At 42.3% G+C, this 17,811-nt stretch overlaps 1 protein-coding gene and 1 pseudogene across 1 annotated transcript in view; one reads left to right on the forward strand and one right to left on the reverse strand.

Annotated features, from left to right (window-relative positions):
- Nucleotides 1-8,898, reverse strand: part of LOC126384260 (neoverrucotoxin subunit beta-like) — a 13,201-nt pseudogene extending 4,303 nt beyond the window's left edge.
- The window catches only part of LOC126383951 (gastrula zinc finger protein XlCGF26.1-like), a 141,124-nt gene that overhangs the window by 100,337 nt on the left and 22,976 nt on the right, over nucleotides 1-17,811 (forward strand). The window lies entirely within an intron of this gene.

Raw genomic sequence — 17,811 nt, forward strand, 5'->3', positions numbered from 1 at the left:
AGACAACACGTTTACATGTCGTTTTATATATGTTCTCTGACATTTATCCTAACGATATGAGGCAGTCTTTGTGGAGAAAAAGCTTGTTTAGTGGACTAACTTTGCACTTGAAGGTTGCCCGTTCAATTACGTTTTAACAGGTCTGACGCTACTATGCGCCCCGGCTGTATCTGACTTGAAACAAATTTAGGACGATAGGAGACGGGTTGAAATAAACCGAAATTTCCCTTTAATGAAACACGTCTCTAACCATCTCTGAAGTCATTGTCGACCTGCTGGCCTCACCACAGTGCTGTAATGTTACATTAAGCGGTAGCGCTTCTGTAGATTTTTAGTCCCAGTAACGTTATATCCAGTGACGTGATATCCATTGTTATCCCGAGAAAGCTTTTGTTGTGGACAGACAATGAGTGGGTTTACATGGACAGTTTAATTCCTTTTTCATTCGGAATGAAAGTTCATTCCTATTAAAAGTGATCTTGTAAACACCTAATTCGGAATGAAAATGGTCAATGCGACTGAAAATTCATTCCGATGTAAGGGCTGGAATTTTCCGTTTCTAATTCCGAATGAAAGAATTTCTCACACTTTTATACACTCATTCCTCTTTAAGTTCATTACGGTCTTTCTGCTCATGCTCTTTTCCTTGCCCTTCTGGCGCGATGACGTATAGCGCGTATAGCAACGGGCTGAGATAGAGCAGTCGGACTCGTTGCACTAACCGGTTTCCATTCGCCACAGCACGGTCTTCTGTCTCCCCTCTTCGACCTTCTACCTCCCTTCTCCTCCTCAACAGATGAAGCATTAGCAGAACAAGATTGTTGACGTACTGCTGCTTTAAGAATATAAGTGAAACAAGCCTGAAAAAGGCACTAAGAATGGCGGCGTCAAGCATCTTGTTATCCGGAACGAGGACTACAGTGTTTTCTTCCGGTAAACGTAAACACGTAATGGTAACACTTTACAATAAGCTACACAAAATTAGAGTAGTTACTGAGGAACTAATGAAGAACTAATGATGAACTATTAGTTAATGGTCAGTTCTTCAGTAACCCCTGATCAAATTTCAGAGGACTAGTTACTGAGGAACTAATGATGAACTAACTATTGGTTAATGGTCAGTTCTTCAGTAACTCATGATCAAATTTCATAGAGGGGTTAATCACGACTTAATAATTAGTGAACTAGTTACTTCATCAGTACAGAATCATTAACAATAACCTGTCCATTAGTTAACCTTTTTATGTCCTGAAGTAAAATGACACATAATGAGTAGTCTTTCATTACTTCATCATCATCTTTACAATTAGTTCCTTAATAAAAAAAATTACAGACAGCAGGATTCTTGAGAAGACTTTTATTAATTATTTTCAGACCACATACACATTAATATGATCATCCATGTTATTCTGTACGATGATGCCTTAGAAATAAATATGATAGTGTGTCACATCTTAGGTAGGCTAAGCTTAAAGAACTTACCATGGGGGCTGCGTGTAAAGTACTGTATACTGATCACACCGTTGTTCACAGTACAATTGTTTGAGGTGCACAAAATTTAGAGTAGTTACTATGAAACAATTTGGAATGAATGAGGAACTAATGAGGAACTAACTATTAGTTAATGGTCAGTTCTTCAGTAACTCCTAATCAAATTTCAGAGGAGTAGTTACTGAGGAACTAATGAGGAACTAACTATTACTTAATCATTACCTACCCTTTATGTGTATCCTAAAGTAAAGTGAGACATCAAAATGAGTAGGTAATGAGTACTGAATCATTATCTACTCATTAGTTACCCTTTTTGTGTAAAGGTGCTGACACACCAAACCAACATCAAAGAACCAGCAGCGACAAAAGCCAACTGTTGCGTCGTCTACGTCGCCTCACGTCGCCCTGTGTCAGTTGCATTTGAACACACTATAAAGACTACATCCGACGGCCAAGTAGCACGTAAGTTCTGCGCCTGCGTGAGAGGAAATAATGCAAAAAAGAGAAACCAGAAGTCAGAGGAATGCATGAGATAAACAAAGTAGGGAAGTGAGAGAGTGGTACATAAAAATATTGCTGACAAATGTAAAAAAGTTATAAATGTAATGAGATGCCTTGTAGGTTTGGACTGGGGAGCAGATGTGGCATCCTTGAAATATATTTATGTTGCATTAATTAGATCAAGGATGGGTTATGGAAGTGTAGTATATGGTTCTGCTGCAAAAACTGTATTAGCAGTATTAGATGTGATCCAGGCTCGGGCTCTTAGGCTGTGTGTAGGGGCAACAAGAACATCACCTGTGTGTGCCCTGCAAGTTGAAGCAGGAGAAATGCTGCTGTCTTTATGTAAGAAGCAGCTAAGAGTTAATTATTGGATGAATCTAAGAGGACATGAACAAAATCACCCAACCAGAAAAGTGTTACAACAATGTTGGGAAAGGGCTAGAACAATGAATTTAAGGTTTGGATGGACAGGAGATGAAACAGCAAGAGACCTGGGGTGTATGAAATGGAGTTCTGCCCGACAGTATTGTGGCCTACAACCCCTGTGTGGATGTTAGAGGGACTGATGGTGGATTTAGAGCTGCTTCAGGTTAAAGCAAGAAATAAAAATGTAGATTGTGTACATGAATTTTATAACTATACAGAAATTAGTTATATGGGTTATGTTCATGTATTTACACATGGTTCAAAAAATCCATCAACAGGCAGCACTGGGGCTGCTGTTGCAGTTCCTAGTAGAAGAGTGGAAATGGGTAAAATAATGTGAAATTATTTAAGTGTGTATACAGTTGAATTGTTGGCTATTGTGATGGCGCTAGAGTGGGTGGAGCAAGCCAGACCAAACCATGTGCTTATATGTAGTGACTCAGCATCTGCTTTGTGTAGTTTAAAGTGTGGTACTTCCACAAATCGACAAGACATATTGTATGAAATATTGAAAATGCCTTCAAGAATAATAAGACAAGGTATAGTAGTCAAATTTATTTGGGTTCCAGCGCAAATGGGCATTGTGGGTAACGAGAAAGCTGATTTTATAGCCAAGCAAGCAGTTAAAAAAGAAAATATAGATATCATTATCAAGTTATCAAAACTGGAAGAAAAGACTATAGTATTGAAGAAAACTAATGAAAAATGGCAGCAGCACTAGGAAGTGAGAGGGAGACATCTATATATGCACTACAGAAGAGAGTGGGTACTGGGAGAAGCAGGGGAGGAAACAGGAGAGAGGAGACAGTGATGACAAGACTTAGAATTGGACATAGTAACTTGAATGGGACACTTATAGGGAAACATGTAAATGGATTATGTGACTATTGTCAGACACCAGAAACCGTGGAACATGTGACTACTAACTGCAACAAATAGGCCTACAGAGAGGAACGGAAGGAAATGCTGGAGGAGATGAGGAAAGAAGGACTCACAGGATCAAGCTTAAAGGACCTACTGGTGTGTGGTGCGACTGGGAAAGGCAGAAAGTGTCTGATATACTTTCTAAAAAGAACTGGGCTGATATGGAGAATATGAGGCACTGGATAATATAGGAGTCAAATAACTCCAGAAGATGGCGGTAATGCAACGCTAAGGATCCAAGCTGCCGTTAAACCCCAGAGAAGAAGTAGTAGAAGAAGAAGAAGAGAGTTGTACATCCTGTCAACCGAGGGGTCTCCTATCTGTGCAGCCGAGCACTGCAGCACCTCCACGGACTATTACATCCAGACAGTCCCGGTGTTTCCTCCGCAGGCTCCACTTCACTCAGCTGCCTGACAAACCTGCTGCTTCTTCCCACTTTAACCTGAATAACAAACCAGGGCTCGGTGCTCCAGTTGGATCCAAACGGAGAGCCGGGGCTAGCTGGGAAGCTAGCAGAGGCTAATTGGCTGTGCTTCCCTCCGGTCATGCTGCGGCTAACGCTCCACTAGCCTCACAGCTAGCCCTGGTTTGTTATTCAGCTACAAGGTAACAAGCACTAACTACTAATTACAAACATTCCTGTCTTTATCCCATCCTTCTGATGTGCTTTTTGTCTTGAAAGGAGTGAAAGAACCAGATTAAAGTCAATAATGTGAAAAAAAGTAAATAAAATTCAGAAAGCATAACGCATTGTCACAGCCATGGCCATGCCCCAGTGTCTTCCCTTGTGTTTCCTAATGTTTCCCCCTTCCATGCTTCTCCTGTGCTCCATTCTGTCTCCCTCTGTGTCTGTGATGTGGGTGTGGTGTTCTTGTGGCGCTCCCTCTCTCACTCTCCTGGCTCCTGGCTCCCAGCTCAACCTGCACACGTGTCTTCCATCAGCTCATCACCTTCTCCTGCATATCTACCCCTGCTCGACTCCCACTCATCGCCACATCATTGTCTCAGATACTGTTCAGGTTCACTTAAAGGTTCCAGTCATTTTTGAGAATCTGTTGTTTCTGTGTTCTATACTTGTGCTCACCATTTTTCCTTGTGCCCTGGGATCATTACATACCCACCTGCCTTCTTTCCAACCTGTCTGCTGTCCCAACTACGCTCAGTCCTCTGCCTCTGCTAGCCATCATCTCCTCTCAACTCCACCTCCATTCTCCGGTAGCTTGCAATAAATCTTCATAACTTGACCTCACCCCTGTGCCCTGTGTTTGGATTCATATTGCAACAACGCCACAACAGTTTCGTTAATTGAAGATGAAGGTTTAGACAATAACCATATAACATGTTGAGCTTGTGCCAAAGACTAACACGGTTACATTTCTAACAATCACGTCTTTCCCATCCCAAAGTGGGTCTAAGTGAGAGCAAATACCATAGTCAACTAAATTAAGACTGGGAAGATATAAAACTTCTACCAATCTTAAGAAGGCTAAATGAAATCAAAGATACTTCTGCCAGAACATTAGCCTTTAATGTTGCTTTTCCAGTTTTAAATAGGATTAGCACTGTCCTTGATTTAAGAACAATTCTTTTGGAGACAGTTCCAATACAAACTCATTGTACAAAAAGAATTTTAAATCAAATATACTATTTGTAGAAATACATTCCTTGCATCTATGCAATACAGCTTTTTCTTTGATTTTCCCTGAATTCAATGAAAAGTGGAAAAAGTGCATTGTAAGACGAAAACATACAAACAGTAGTAAAATGTGAATATCTTTCAAAACAACAAAATCTTAAAGGTCTCATATTATGGAAAAGGGGTGTTGCCTTGTCAGAGTCGACTAAGAAGACATAACGTTGCCATTAGGCAACCTTGGTAACCAAATGGATACCAAGGTACTTATAAGGCCCGACAATTTCGATCACCTGACCATTAATTGTCACTGGAAGGACCTCCTCTCTTTTCTTTCTAAATCAATCTCTAACTCCTTAGTCTTTCCTACGTTTAACTTTAAGAAGTTAGAGTCACACCAGCTGGAAAAGGATTGGACTTCGTTTCTATAGGCCACATCATTGCTCTGGTTAAGCAGACCCACTAAGGCGGTGTCATCAGAAATTTTTTGCACCAGGCAGGATGGCTGACTATGTCTGAAGTCGGCGGTATAAAGTGAGAATAAAAAAGGAGATAAAACTGTGCCTTGAGGTGCTCCTGTGTTGATTAAAATGGTGTCAGACAATTTGTTACCGAGCCTGACAAACTGAGGTCTGAGGGTGAGATTAAAAATAAAACCATATTAAAATAAAATCCAAAGAAGATAGATTAAACCTTTTTTTTTAAGTCCAATAGACTCGTGGGAATCACAAAAAATTGGTAAAATTATAAAAATGAGACCTTCAAGTTCCTTAACCTTTTGAGGTGAATGTTCAAACCAGCATTTGAAAAAAAAAACCCTCACTACTCAAAGGGTTAAAACCATGAAGTATTGAACGGGTGTGATTTATGCCACATTCACATGGAATCAGGCAGACGGCAGGCGGCAGATGGGAGACATCTGCTGGAGGGAATGGGAGAAAGACACAAGCGGTCCAACGGAACGGCACGACGGCAAAATGAGACACACGTGACTCGTGACACGTGATTGTTGCTATGGTGATGTTTTTACAGCAGATTGAATAAAATATTTAAAAAATATATATTCTTGTGTTTTATTTATTGTTATTATTACAGCAATGCATTTAGTCTATGCATATACACCTGACCCACTGGGCATTTCGTCTGCTTTTATTTCTTTTTTGTAGCGGTCCCTGATGTTGGTCCATCGCGTTTTGCACGTCTGTACTGAATGGGAAAGAAAAAACGTATCTATTATTATCCAAGCTGTGAGCAGGATAAACATGCACAGTGCATCTAGTTAACTATCATCTATCATGGATACGTATTCAATTCAAGCAGTATAGGGTTACCAGCACAATTAATGTATATATATTTTACCATACTATGAATGAGAAAATGTTAACGTTGTTGCTGGGAGATGAGGAACCGTATGTGTCTGCTGCAGACTCGGTCTATGGGCTACAGAGAGCTAATGTTAGCCAAAGAGCTCGCTAAGCTATTAAAGCAATTCATAATGTTACGTTTCATATTACGTACGTGGTATTCCACCCAGCTATGCGCTAATCGTGTCCCATATGTACGCCTTCTTGGAAGCATCACGGTAGGCTTTTAAAGTTTGGTCATATAATTCTGGGTGCTGCTGCACCAAAAGCACTAGCTTTTCGTTGTCGAGTTTAGCCATGTTTTCTGTTTTGGAACTACGTCACATCCGGTTGAGTATTCCATGGCCGGTGAATGGTAAAAGTTAAAATATTTTAACTTTGGACGGCATTGCCATCTACCGTTGCCGTGGACAGTATTCTCTGCTGTCCTCACCCAAGTTTTACTGTCCTTCTCTCGTCCACTAACATGACATCCGGTTTACCGTCTGCCGTTTGCCTGATTCCATGTGAATGCAGCATTAACAGCTCAACAAGTCAGACACACAACAGACTAAAGTGCCTTCTCAGATAGAATACATTATCAAAAGATACACTGCAGTAGAAAAGATGAACCAGGAAGTTATTGCATTCTAAATGAAAGGCCCCTGAACCTTTGGGGTCCTTTAACCCAACCCTACAACAATGGTCAAAGTAACTTTTTAGTTTTTCCAATAGACGAACAGTTTCAACCTCACTATGTGTATAGCTTACATACAGTAGATATATCTGATGTGACTATTGTGTTCCTATGGAAATAGAGGGCATACTGTCATGGTGTGGGAGGTGGGGTAAATGCCACTGTGTCCAGTTGAAAACAACTGGATTGAATTTTCCTTTGTAAACATGGTCCATGTCTACAGCCTCTGATCTGAAACTATTCTATTGTGAACATAGAATTTTACACCTCTCCAGTCCCTCTCAGCTAGGGCTTGAGGGGAAGCAGCGATGCACCTCTCACAATCCTGCTTTCCAGGTGTCTTCCCCATACGAATGAAGTCCATCAGAGACTGTTCAACTGCAATCACCTCCTCTGTTGACCACTTTCGTTTTGCCTTTTTAGCACCTTGGAAAAGAGATTGTGAAGAACACATAATCCACAAGAAATTTGATACATGTTGAAAATTGTCAGACATCAATAGGAAAGGGGAAGCCAGCCTGACTTTCCTGCCCTCCCACCAATATACTGTACGTACGTGCTGCTGTTCAGTCTCAAGGAGTCGTTGGCTAAAGAAAATAGGGGGGGTTGAGGACCTACTTATTTTTGGCCTGGACAAGTTGCCCATATATAAAATACCATGCTAAAACAACTGGTTTACCAGTGTTGGTGAATAATTAACAACGTGTAGTTCAATTACTACTTTAACTAAATTTTGCAGTTGTAGGATGGTAGTTTAACTTCATTCAAATCTTAGTACATTTTTAATAGTTAGGTCAGGTAATTGAGGTTAATTACTTACAAATTACATATTTCCCTTAAAAATCTTCTTTGCATTCCAGATTCAGATTATGAACCCTATCCACAATGCAGTCTGGATGTATGTTGAACCACATTTCCTTAGTGTTAGTTTGCAATTTTTAGTAGTAGTTGAGTTTTATTTAACTGCTTTCATTGTTAAGTAGCTAGCTGCTTGCTAATTTCTCTAACACTGCTGTTTACTTAGCTGCCAGGTAATCGTTTTGGCGTATGTATATGAACGTTCGAACAGTGTTGGGAATATAGACCTTGATCTATAAAAACTATCAAGTTGATATTTTCACTTCACACCATTTGTGGGACCAGGGCATTGTGATGACAAAGCCAACAAAGTAAATATCCCAGCCAAGCAGACTAGACTGGAAATACTAGCTAGTGTCTGGCATGAACAGGGTTGATCAGCCTTTGATTTCTCCTCTTGCTGTTCAGTTACAGTGTATAGGAACTGCTGCTGACACATATCAGGGTGGGAAAAGTGAGGGCCATGCGTCGTGCTTACCTCCTGAGTTTTGCTCCTCTACAGGCTGCTGCTTTGAAGTGCCCCGTTTGTCTCCAGTCACTGAAGCTCCTCCTGGAAAACAGTCATAGAAAATGAACTCAAACAGGGCAAGAATGACCCTCTGCATGTTGTGTAATGTGTATAAATGTCCAGAAATACTGTCTATAGATGCTCTAACCAAACACAGCTACAACAATAATTTAACATACATATGGCACACGTAATGACTATGCCACATTCTTACCTCCCGAGCCTCGCTTTTGTCCGGGCTGCTGCTTAGAAGTGCCCTGCTCGTCTTGAGTCACAGATTCCTCTCCTGGAAAACATTCATAGGAAACATGATGCACGTGGCATGACTAGCCATCTATACAGCCTGACTGTATGATGTCCAGAATTTACTGTGTATAGATTGAGGATGTAAACATTAACCCATAAAAAGGGAAATGTTATTGTGATCAAGCACACCAATTTGAAGCATAGACATACCTGCTGGAGAAGCTGGATGATCTTCATCTGCAGATGACTCCCCCGAGCTTTCTTCCATAACTTCAAATTGGTCTTCAAGATGGCAAACAAAGGCAAATTGTATCAATTGTATCAATACAATACATACAGGCAACAGTCAACTTTGCCCTTACAATTAATAGTTTCTTACCTTTGGGGCTGATCGAGATTTGGTCCAGACATTTCCCCTTGAATTCGGCCAGTCTGCCCTGTTCACAGGCTATCAATACCTTACTGATCTTTGCCAATTGCAAAGTCCCTTCGGGGAGGCGATATAACTTCCTGTGTACTTTTATGTCGTGTCCCAGAAAGTCTGCCAAAAGATCTTGTTCAGTGTCATTTAGATTCAGTACTCTTGACAGAGTGGCCACTTGTTTTCTCAGCTTTGTGGATGACAGAGCTTCAGGTTTTTGGGCCCCACAGTTTTTAGCCAACTCACGGATGCAGTCAGACCCCTTGTTTCAAACCCTGGTCTCACAAATAAGTAGAGGTTTTCACCTACTCCACATGAGCTTCTCTCCTCCACAAGTAGCTCCAGGGATTGCACCATTGCTGGAGTAAGGATGATGGGCACCTTCCTGCCATGCTTCCCTCGAATTTCCACACGTTCGAAATGCTGGCAGAGCCTTTTCTCCAACTCCGTCAGTGCTTCACCAATATCTTCATTAAATGGGGAGTTGTCTCTGCTGAGAAATGCTTCCAAATGCATCTTTGAGACCTCGCCTTCTCATCTTCGGTTGAAAAGGATTATCTGTGCCAGTATTACTTTAGCAAGATTGCTCCAATTCTTTGAGGTTTTCTCATCCAAAAACTGCCCATAGTATTGTCATGTACATGTGCATTTTTTTCACATCTTCTGCTAATGGAATGAGCTTCGGTTTGTTCCATTTCTTATCCTCAAGTGTACGGTATGCAGCGGAAGAGATCATCTCATTCCAGGTAAGACTGTACATGCGTCTAAACTCTTGGACAACCTGCTTTTTTTCATTGTTCTGGGATCATAGTGCTTCAGCCACCATGATGTCTGATACTCTCTGGATGCTTTGCCCTAGCTTTGTGGCTAGGGTGGGTTTTTCAAACTTGTTCCTCTTTTCATCAAATCCAGTTACTTCTTTGACAGCTCAAATAACATGGTGAAAGTGTTGTGGATTGATATGATCCTCCATCTTTTTCAGAGGGGTCACCTTCCTTCCTAGGATCAAGAGTCTCCCCAGTCCTTGCATAATTTGACGAACATTGTCATGTTCAATTCAATTCAATTTTATTTATAAAGCCCAATATCACAAATCACAATTTGCCTCACAGGGCTTTACAGCATACGACATCCCTCTGTCCTTATGACCCTCGCAGCGGATAAGGAAAAACTCCCCAAAAAAAACCTTTAACGGGGAAAAAAACAGTAGAAACCTCAGGAAGAGCAACTGAGGAGGGATCCCTCTTCCAGGACGGACAGACGTGCAATAGATGTCGTACAGAACATCCTGTACGACATCTGTTGAGAGGCAGTTTCACGTTGCCTGTTGTACATCTTTTCTCCAACCTTCATGATATATTTGTCTTCTTTTACTGCATGAGCAGTTTCGTCTTGAGTCATGCCATTCACGAGGGCATACCTTCATGTTCACGTCTTTAGATACAGGTTGAGCCGCAGCACAGAGAGCCTGTCTTCTTGTTTTTCCAGGTAATGTTCTGCCAACATTTTGAGCAAGTGCGCACCATTTTGCATGCTTCCACAAAGACTTGTGTTTGAAGTACCCAAAGCATGCAAAACAATGCTAATAGTCCTTTGGACTGCTCTTGCCATCACTTTGTTGTTTACAAGGTACCAGTGTCCCTTTTCCTTTTGTGAGTGCTGTAATGTTGTGTGCCCAATTTCCTTGCCTGCGAAGGAGATCCAGCTGATTTCTCCTTTCTTTAGACTTCTTTGCATACATCATTGCGCTAGCGACTTCCATTTTATCCCCATGTTTACGTTCCAGATGGCGTGCATTTTTTGATTGCAGTTCCTGGCAGAAAATACAGTAGTTTCTCTTTTGGTGGTATTTCTTGGACCCATCTACTTTTAAAACATCAGCTACAACAAGAGAATCACTCCTCTTAACTGACCGTGTTCTATTTTTCTTTCTTTTGACTGATGCAGAGTCATCTGATTCACCTTCTACTCGAGAACTTGAGCCTCTCTTGTCACTCCTTTTGTATCTTGTCTTTGTTTTGTGTCTTGATTCACCTGAATCCTCTTCTTCATTAGAACTTGAGCATCTCTTGTCACTTCTGTTGTATCGTTTCTTTGTTTTGAGTCTTGATTCAACAGAATCTTCTTCCTCGCTAGAACTTCTTCTGTTGTCACTCCTCTTGTATTGTGTCCCTGTCCCTTTTGAGTCTTGGTTCATCTGAATCCTCTTCTCTGGAATGCAAGCCTGCTTCCCTGCCTCGCTTCTTTATCTTGGCTCCTGATAACCCATCTGAGCTATTTTTTGATTCTAATGAAGTCTTTGGTCTCAGTTTGTGGAGTTTTGAATCTTCTTTCACACAGTGTCGCTTCTGACTACTTCATTCTGATGATTCAGATGAACTGTCATCTTCCCTGATGTCGATGCTGGAAAGTGAACAATCGGTGTTGTACCCAAGCATTTCTTTGGTCAGCTACAGTAGAACAGAGACTTTTATTTTACTTGAGAATCAGGGAAAGGGATGCAACTTCATAATACAATTATCTTCTCCAAAAATGTACATGACAACAGATTAATTTGTTTGGCTGATTATTCAGGGCCAACCGGAAGGTTTATGAACAATATGTCGTTGGGGAACATGGATGCCAGTGGTAGCATAAGTAATAAATCGGTGAGACAATTTTCAAAGAGGCCCCTTGACCTCATCATAGCTTGATGAAATTGGGCTCATGGGAACAACTAGACTCTCAATTAGATGCTCAGTTAAAGGGGTCATGAAGCATGTTGCTTAGCAATAGAATTTAGAGTGATGCTAGCAATGCTAAACCTGTTTGAGGTATACGATTACACCCATGTGATTAGTATTATGTGAACCAAACATTCTAATGATGATGTCACAATGGCTATGGGGCACAGAAAGCTACTGAGGATAGATAAATGAGATTGAGTTCTGAGGAAACATTTGGAAAAACTCCTTCCTCAAAGGGTTAGGAGTCCAATTTCATTGAACAAACATAACTGGTATTAAGTCTTTTTGAGTGAACAGTAAGGACTCCCAGTTTTGGGACAAATCAGAAGGGACTCTTATGAATCCAGACTATCCTTTCAAATGTATGGTTAATATGTGATTCTGGGATTCTTACAAGGGAGAGAATATGGCGCACATGTGACTGTGCCTCAAAATTTGTAACAAACTTGCATTACTTTTGTATCATCCTTTGTTATCCAGATAGTGTGTTTTTTGGCAGACTGAAAACTGCTTTTAGATACATACATACATAATATATTCTGGTATTTTATGTAAATTTATCTAATCTACGTCTATACACCCGTTACTGTGATGTATTTTCACTATATTCACTGGATATTGCCTGCTTCTCTGAAGGGTTTCCATCACAGAGGTCTGTCTCATTCGGGCAGCAGGTGTGGGGGCATTTCCCTGCGCTCCCTCTCTCTCACGCTCCTCTAATCACCTCCGCTGTAACTCGTCATCCTCTTTTATGTGATCCATCTTCAAGTGTTTGCTCAGGTTTGTGGTGTTGCCACAATACTGCATAGACTTCCGACACAAGTCACATGTTGCTTCATTTGCGTTTACTGGAGTGAAGTAACTCCAAACTTCTTTTTCTGTCTGTGTCTTCTGTCTGTCAGTGCGCGAGCGCCAAGCGTGAGGAGAGTGGAAGCCAGAAGAAAAAGTAGATCCTATATCCTACACAAATATTGACTACAGATTTCACTTTTCACTTTTTTAGAATTGATTACAGACTCGTGTGTGACAACAACATAAACATTTGTGTCAAACTTTACATACATATCCTGTAAATATGGGCAACAGTCGAAATGAAAAGCCACAGTAAACATATATAGGCACACTCCACCCCATCGTGTTGGGTGTCACATGAAACTAGACAAACTAATTTCCAACGATACCAAGCACAAGCTGCGATCAGAGGGTTCGGAGGTTTCCGAGCACCTGACATGAAAAGCCTGGAAAAGCCCCTACTTCTGGAAAAAGTACGTTCATCGCCTCACATCGGACCTTGGACGTAAACAAACATGCATGCTCGCGAGAAGATTTTCACTCTCCTGTGATGTGTTCAACAAGAACGCATAAATCAGATACTTCAGCTGCTTATCATGGCGGAACAAGAGTGTGGATTTATCAGATGATATTTGTATTTATTGGCTATAGTGGTGCCGTCTGCAAATATTTTGAATAGCGGTGAATGCCGCGCTTGTATACAAGTTCACTGTTTGTAGCCTAGTAATGACAGCTAAATAATAGGCATAACGAATAACAATGTTTAAAATTGGCAATCTGATCGTTTTTCCAATTTCTTTCTGCAGTCTTGCTCGTTGGTCATTTAGAAGCAGACATAAAACAAAAATTACTTTGACGTGCTGATTTATTAAACAAACAAGCAAACAATCCAACAAAAAACTGTCATGCGCTGCCATTGTTTGAAGAAGATTAAAGTTGTTACAGTAAGCACAAGTGTCGGTTATTCACCAGGCTTAATTGTATGTTAATTGTATGTTTTTGTCTCCCCTTAGACAAGCTATGGCCCTCTGGTTTCATCCCAGTCCAAGGGTTCTGAAAACGGGAATTGCCTAGGACATCATGTTTCAGATGGATGAAGCCACTTTTAATAGGCATGTCTGTCTTTCACATACACAGTTCAACCTTCTACTTGCTCAGCTGAGTGAACAATGAGATCAACCTGACCAGGGAGACATCCCTCTCCAGAAAATGCTTATAATATTCCTCTGGTACATGGCTAATCAGAATTCCTTCAGAGAGATCTCGGATAAGTTTAATGTGTCACAAGGGACAGCCCATGGTGCTGTTACAGAAATCCTGGATGGTGTCTGTCAGCTAGCTGCTCAATACATCACCTGGCCTTCTTACTGTCAGAAGGTAACCATAACCAGGTCATTTGAGAGGGTGTGTGGGATCCCAAACATCATATGTGCAATTGATGGTTGCCATTTCCGTATCCAAAGGCCTCATATTTGAGGGGATGATTATCTCAACCGCAAAGGCTACTACTCGCTACTGCTTCAGGGCACTGTGGATGACCTGGGAAGCTTCACTGACATTTTCCCTGGACCACCAGGGCGGGTTCATGATGCCAGTATGCTGAGAATCTCCACCTTCTTCTCCACATGGCCTGAGAAAATGGGGACCAACAAGCTGCTGGGTGACAGCTAGGTACATAGGCCAACCTTTCATCATATGCCCTCTAAGAGACAACAGCTGCCCAGTTACACCACAATGCAAGTGTTTCCCGTGGTAGAATTGTAGTGGAGAATTGCTTTGGCCGAATGAAATGTGTTTGGCGACGAATGCGAGACATGCAAAATAGTAGACTTGACATATTGATAAAACTAATAGTCGCAGCATGCACACTACACAATCTGCGCATAGGGTCTGAGCATCACTGTGAAGAACATCCTCATGGCTGCCCCAGGGAGGATGATGGAAATGAGTGAAACAATTTAACAACTATGGTTTCTGTGTAGATGCCAGGATCACTCTTTACATTCTTTCGATAAATATGTAGCTTTTTTTTCTTACTTACTGTATTTGGGTTACTTCGGTTATTGAAAGCTTCAGTGCAATGTCCCCTGTATGTACACTGGCGAAGACAAAAGTACTGTACTGATTTATTTGCACCATTAAAATACATTTCTGCACATCACTTTTCATTCCATTTTCACTATCCAGTTTATTTTAGATTCTTTCACATTACGCAAATGTTTTACGTAACTGAGGTAGGATAATTGCCCAATCAAAACTGAAAGTGCTGTTGTGTCTTGCAGTAGTTAATCTTGCATAACTGAAAAGTTACAACAGGCAAGATGTAAAAATAATAAATAAACATACAAAAATACAATTCAAATAAACACAAGAAGTTTGTGCTCTAGAGAAAGGATCAACACTAAGGGCCGAATTCACAAAAGGATTGCGTGGCTTTTGCGGCCGCTAAACCGGTAAAAATGGAGCAAACAGATACCATCGGTGCTCCGGTGTTATTTTCATGTATTTAAATGAGGTAATATGCATATATTTGGCGCAAAAATTGCCCCTTTCTATGCAAATGAGCCTCATTGATAAACAACGTCTAATTCACTAACACCAGCGCTAATAGCCACACGCAGTTTGAGTGAAGTAAATAACGTCTTTAGAAAGCTGGTGCAAACTGGGCGCTCCTCTGTGGAAGCCTCTCGCCCAGACTTTCCAGTGATCGTGGCAGCAGTGATCGTCTGTTAAATCAGTCTGTAAATAATATTTTGACATTATTATTATAATCATTATTATTTTAATGGCATCCGAAGATATTGATGCGTTGAAAAGGTGACAGTCTGCGGTCATTCTCAAAACGCACCTCTGTCACGCACTTCAAAAGCAACTTTCAATAATTTATTTTACGAAACGGGGGAAACAAACGTGAACAAAAACGGTTCCATAATTCATATTAAATTCAAAAGATAATAAAAAAAAACAGCTACAAGTGAGAGGGAATAGTGATAAAGTGGTCAAACTTGGTCAAATCCACAGCCTCAACCCATCCGACACTGTTAGACTGACTCACCAGCAGACATCACTACATGAGGGTATACAGTATTCAGTACTTTGCCAAACAAAGTCTAATTAACTAATACCAGTGCTAATAGCCACACGCAGTTAAGTGAAAAAAATAACTTTGCCATGTGGCTAACTGCAATCAGGGGCAAATCAGGGGCAAACTGCACTCAGCTGCCAAACTTTGTGGGCGTGTTTGCACTGGTATATCATTAGTGCAATATCCTTTGTGAATAGGACGTTAAGACGGAGCAAACTGCGGGTGCAAGTGAAGTGCAATTCAAGGTGCTATCAGCGGCCGCAGTTCATTCTTTGTGAATTCGGCCCTCAGTGAATAACCTCCTAAGCACTATGATAAGCTATTATGGCAAGGCTTAACTATACAGACCAGTGAGCAGTGATAACTAGCATGTCTTTGAGGAGGTCATCGGGTGGGAACCTCCTGTCACCAGTGTTTCGTCTAGTTGGTCCCACGACACCTCCAGGAGGCTAAACGGTGATCTCTGGCATCCCAGAGACACTCCCCTAATGCCAGGTCTCACTGCTCCCCGCACCAACCCAACAATCTCCTTTACCTTACTTACACATGGCTTGATCAGCCCAAACAGCACTGCCACCTTCAACAAACCCAGGCTCTGTTCATGCAAGCTCCAGGTAGAGACAGTGCTGATACTACCTTTCCTAGCACATTCACCATACTCTATTTCACACGCTACATAGCATAACTCCAATATAAGCTAAAGTTAAAGGAGACAGATAAACTCACAGGATCAGCAAACACACTCACCTTGCAGCATGGTCTCAAACAAAAGGGATTCAAATAGGCCACTCCCACACTTAAACAACCTTCCTCTTCCTGGATTTCCTCCTGAGAGGAAGTGGATCTCTCCACCTGATCTCAAGGAGTTATGTACTCTGCTTAGTAGTTCTGCTACTAAGTGCTAAGTGTGCTAACCTGACTGTGTAACATTGGGTGGAGTTTGAAGGCATTCAGCCACCTCTGCAGTGGCCGAGCCCTGAGGAGGCCCAAAGGAACAACAGCCCCCGCGGCCGAAATCATCCCCAGCAGCCTCTGAAAATGAACCAATGCTAGCCTCCTGCCAAGACAGAACCGATCCAGGAGGGCCAGAATTTTCATCACCCTCTGAGGGGTGAGGGATGCCACCAATGTGAGGGAGTTCAGACAAAGACCCGCAAAAACTGCCTGCTGCCGTGGTTCGAGGTTGCTTTTCTTCACATTTACCTTGAAACCCAAGGACTGCACATGTGAGATCACTCTCTGTGTGTCTTCTATGACTGGGCTGCGGGATGGAGCACAAATCAGCCAATTGTCCAAGTAGGGAAGGATCGTGATCCCCGACAACTGGAGAGGAGACAAAGCAGCCCCCACACCTGTGCCTGGGCCGGGTCCCTGACAACAGTCATGTGAAACCGGAAAAAGGAGGGGGGCGCCGCCGAAACTGAATTCTGTACCCCTTTGATACAGTAGCCAATACCCCTGGGTGTAACACTGTTTCTTCCCAGCTTTCCAGGCATAGCTGGGAACAAGTTTCGGCGGCTGACCCCCGCACATCCCTAGGTGACACCCCCCTGAGGTCCTGGACCTTTGGGGAGGCGCTTCCTCTGGGGCACATCCCTAGCTGAGGAGTGAGGCTGGGACCCTTGCCTGGAACCACCAGAGGCCGAGAACCCAGACCCCTGTCTCCTGCCATAAGCCCATGGCTCCTGGTGAGTCCAGGATAACTGCGGGGCAGGCTGGGAGCCCCTAGGTTTCCACCTGGCAGCCACAGCCCTGCTGAGTGTGTGCCGAACAGAATCCCTTGTAAGCCGGGTTTGTTCAGCTTTATCCAGTACACCCTGGGAGTCAGGGTGAAACACATGTGCAGGCACAATCGGCATATTGGTCAGCTCCTTCCGAATATTTTCAGGCAGAGATGTCTGCGCTAACCAAATCTGCCTCTGTGACATCATGGCAGCAGACATAGATGCACCAATGTTAGGGTTGGGTCACAGAGGTCCGCCCGGTAAAAGTGGACATCCGCAAGCCCTGTGCGCGCAAAGCACGACCGCGCAGACTCCGCTCCGCGCACCAGTGTCACACGTAGTCCGCTCCGCTTATATTACGCCCGAGTCTGTGAGCACCTCTTCACCAAGCGCACAGCAAGCAGGGGAGAGAGAGAGAGAGGGGGTGGGGCGG

Source organism: Epinephelus moara, chromosome 22, assembly GCF_006386435.1.
Source record: "Epinephelus moara isolate mb chromosome 22, YSFRI_EMoa_1.0, whole genome shotgun sequence".
In the NCBI taxonomy this organism is placed as follows: domain Eukaryota; kingdom Metazoa; phylum Chordata; class Actinopteri; order Perciformes; family Serranidae; genus Epinephelus; species Epinephelus moara.